We start from the raw sequence: 4,773 nt of genomic DNA on the forward strand, positions 1-4,773 counted from the left end.
GGGTACTGGGTAGAGGGGATCAATGAGGGGAAAGGGGACATTTGTAAAACTTTCAACAATAAAGATAAAATTTTTTTTATATCCCTATTCTAGGACCCACACCTAGAGATTCTATGTGTGAATAAATGAACTAGTGTTATCACATAAACAACTATTAGCACTTGGGTAGTACTTTATGGGTTTCAAAATACTCTTTTATACGATTCTCACAATTAAATCTATGACTCCCCTAGAAAATATTCTTGTATGATGTCCATTTTACAGATGAGCAAACTGAGGCTTAATGAGATTAGGTGATTTCTCCCCATACCAAATTCCAAAAAACTAATGAATGAACTGTGTTTATTTAACTCTTGTCTACTCTGAAGCTTAAAGATCGCAGTGGTTCTCATCGGCTCTCGTTGTGCCCTGACAAAGTCGCTTTGTTTGCTTTGTCAAGTATGTCGTTTATTCATCCCACCTTAGCACTGACGTCTCATTTTAAACAATGCTTATTATTTAAAAATTCAAACCAATAAAGTAAAGAGGACATTGTGATTAACCCTCACGTCATCATCACCAGCTTCAGGAAGGATCAACTCGGGGCCAGCGTGATTTCATCCAAACCCTCACACACCTGCCCCCTATTTTGGAACAAATCCCAGTAATGTTTCAGTATGTTTCTCTAAGGACTTAAAACAAAATAACTTCAATATCATTATCATACCCCAAAAATTAACAGTAATTCCTTAATACCATCAAACATCCAGTCAGTGTTTACATATCTTTGATTATCTTTTTAAAAAAACTAATAATTTCTTTGATTAAGGGTCTAAGTAAGTTCTATACATTGCAGTTGCTTCACATGGGTCTTAAGTCTTTTTTAATCTGTAGAATTCCCCTTTATCTCTTTTTGTCTCCTTGTAATTTATTTGTTGAAGAAAGCAGGTCATTTGTCCTGTAGAGGCCCCAGTCTGGATTTTGGGTTACAAACGCTTGCTGACATTTAACACATTCCACCTGGGCCTCAGCTCTTATCATTTACTGGGTAGATCAGGAAGCTTGATCAGATTTGGGTTGGGGTTTTTTTCCCCCAAATTCCTTCCTCGGTGCTGGAAAGGTTTTGTGTGAAGATAGCAATTTTGAAAACAAAACCAATTTTCCAAGCTAGTCCGCCAGCAAACATGAATTCCTGGCTCAGAATTAAGGAGCTTGCCTTTGGCCATGCTGTGCCCAGTTTCCGCTGGGAGGATCCCTTTCCTAACCCTGGGTTCGGGTTGAGTCCTGTCCCTCAGACACGCCGCCTCCACCTGTCTGAGCCTCAGCCTCTCCTCCTTTCCTGCACCTGCAGGCATTCTCTGGGAGTCGGCGTTCCCCGAGGCCAGATAACTCTGCCATGCTAGCTGGTGAGGGAATCAGTGTTTTCTGGAAGCTACTGTTACCACACAGAGCATTTGCTCAGAGTGACATCTAGTGGCTTTAAAAATTACTGATGTGTACTGGCCCTTTTTATTTTTTTAAATTCTCACCTGAGGATATTTTTTCCATTGATTTTTAGAGAGTGGAAGGGGGGGAGAGAGAGAGAAACATCAATATGAGAGAAACCCATTGATTGGTTGCCTCCAGCACGAGCCCCGACTGGCCAGGGCTGCGGTGACCCTTTTTAAACAGGAAATCAAATTGTAGATTGGTTTCTATATAAGTGTTTTATTGCATTTTTATTTTTATTTTTTCCCCATTGCTTTTCAGAGAGAGTAGGAGGGAGAGAGAGAGAGAAGCATTGATGTGAGAGAGACACATCGAGTGGTTGCCTACCGCACGAGCCCCGATCCAGGCCAGGGATTGAGTCTGCAACCGAGGTACGTGCCCTTGGCTGGAATCGAACCTGGGACTCTTCAGTCTGCAGGCCGACGCTCTAACCACTGAGAAAACCGGCCAGGGCGGTATTTTATTGTATTTTTAATAACAAAAGTATCCCATAATCATAAGAAAAACCTCAAAAGATACTGAATAATAGTAGCTTTGGCAATTAAATTTGTTTCCAAAATTTCACTCAAAACTTTCCTGCAGCACCATGTAAATAGAAAGTGAGAGTCCCACATAAACCCACACCCAAGACTAACCACAGCTAATGGTAAATTATTTTCTTTAATATCCACATATTATTTCATAGAATTGGGGAAGGTAATAATTTATTCATCCCATCCCTCATTGGTGGTCTTTAGAGTAGATTCGTTTTTTTGATATTACAGACAATGCTGCCAAGAACACCTCTATTCCTAGAGTTTTTGCACTCCTGAGAATTTTTCCTGGAGATAGTCATCTAGAAGTGAAATTACTGGGTCAAAGGGAATGAACATTTTTGCACCAGTTTACAAGTCAACCAATAATGCATGAGGGTGCTTATTTCCCCACATGCTTACACGACTTAAATGAAAGTCTTGTGAAGCTTGTTTTTTATCTTTTTGTTAAAAAAAAAAAAAAGAAGAATTTTTTGTTGCCATGACTAGGTTGGATTCTGTGTGATACAGTTTTTTCTGACCATTAAAATTTCTGGAGACAGTGTATACTGAATTTGTAACCTGGTGGTAGATTCCAACTTAGAAACAAGGATATATATTTTTTACCCTTATTATTATTCATCGAACATTCATCATACTCAAATGATATCTATGGATGCCAAACTGTGTGCCTGGCCAGGTGACAGAGACGCAGTGGAGAACCGTGAAGAGAGCAGAGGCGGAGACTGGCATGTAAGCAGTCACGCCACCAGGCTCCCTGGAAGGGACCCAAGGCAAGCTGGTGGCCCAGGGAAGGAAGTGCGGACGGGTGGACCAAGGAAAAGTGTCGCAGAGAAGGCATGTGAGCTGAGTCTTAGAGGATGAGGCCAACCCAACCAGGGGAAGGGCGAGTCGGGGGCAGGGAACCAGCGAGTGAAAGGTCTGGCAGAATTGGGGTGCTGTAGGAAGGTCCAAATAGCTAGAAGGGCTTGGTAGGCAACTCAGATCTGAAACTGTAGAAGTGAGCACAGGCTACAGCAGAGTCTGGACTCAGTCTGCGAGGGTGATGTTGCTCAAAGCCCGGGCACTTTCATTTTCAAAGAAAACACTATCTCAATAGCGCACTTGAAAAGCCTATTTCATTTGCCCTAAGATACCAGAAAAATAGAGTTACTATAAAAGAAAGAAAGAAACCGAGTACATTTGCAACAGCTTAAAATTAAAATTAAACTATATATAATAATGAATTTAATCTGTTTACAAAAAACACATGCCCAAAATTATCTTCATCTGAGGAAAAATTAGTTTATGATCAGTGAGTAATAAAGAAATCTAACTCTGTATCATTTTGTTTGAGACTAAGATGAGAGCTGTATGAAGGCAGTTCTGTCTTTGCTTCCAGGCTGTCTCCAGGGGTACATCACGTTCTCCTTGGAGCATTCCAGCAGACCCCTGCCAGGGAAGTGGTTCTGAGTTGTGTTTAATGTTGAAAGTCCCTTAGAAATCTTATGAGTCTCTGGGAAATATGTCAAGACCCTAACCCAGAGATTAAGCACTTTCCGCCTTGCCCAGCTGGTGATGGCTCAGTTACTGAGCATCAGCCTATGGACCGGGCAGTCACGGTCCGATTCTTGGCTGGGACACATGCCCGGGTTGCAGGCACGATCCCCGGTGGGGGCCTTGCAGGAGGCAGCCAGTCGGTGATTCTCTCTCATCACTGATGTTTCTCTCTCTCTCTCTTCCTTTCTCTCTCTGAAATCAATAAAAACATATTTTTTTAAAAAAGAACTTTCTGCCTTTCATTTAATCATTAAAATACTGATAAAAAGAGGTTTTGAGTTCTACAAAAATAAACATTCAAATTTAAAGCAATGGTTCTTAGAGATTCGTGGAACCATAATTATATCTGCACGTGAGTTCTATATCCAGCAGCAGCAGTAATTGTTTAACACACACTTATCACACACACCCTAATGTATGTCAAAAATCCCAAAACAGAAAGACTTTCATGACTATTAGCATATTCTCCGTCTGCCTGATCTTTGAGCTGGGACATCGTCGTCTTCTGCCTTCGGAGTTGGACCCAGACTGGGACCACATCAGCAGCTCTCCTGAGTATCCAGCTTGCTGACTGCAGATCTTGGGTCTTCTTAGCCTCATAGTCATATGAGCTAATTTTCAAATAGTAAATCTCTTTATAGATTAATACAACACCCTTAGATAAAGTAATCACATTCCTGGAATTTGATCCTAAGAAAATGCATAATTTAAAAGATTTTTGCAGAAGAAGCTATATGCACAAAATCACTAAACACAGTGTTATTTATAATAAAGAAAAACTGGAAACAAGACACATGTTGAACAATTGACAAATGGCTGACTAGATTATAGTGCACCCATTTGAAAGAAATTATGCAGCCATTAAACTAGTAATCATGAAGACTATGGAGCAACATAGGAAAGTATTTATAATTAGATGTGGATTTATTTTTTAAAAAGCAAAACATTAAATTATATAACACTATATTTATAATAAGAAAAAGTAAATAATAAAAAGAATCCATATGTTTGGGTCATGGGCTTACATAAATATTTTTTCATAACTTTCCTTTACCAATATATTTTAAAAACAATAAATAAAAGGTATAAAATAGAAACAATGAGGGGGTTAAATTATCAGTAATTGATAACTGGGGTAGACTTCAGCATTAAAAAATACTTATACCTGGGTCCCACCTTGTGAAAATTCTGAGATCAGGTTACATCACCTATACATTTAAAAAGACACCCCCCA

This window comes from Miniopterus schreibersii, assembly GCF_964146895.1.
Source record: "Miniopterus schreibersii genome assembly, chromosome: 1".
NCBI classification, from domain to species: domain Eukaryota; kingdom Metazoa; phylum Chordata; class Mammalia; order Chiroptera; family Miniopteridae; genus Miniopterus; species Miniopterus schreibersii.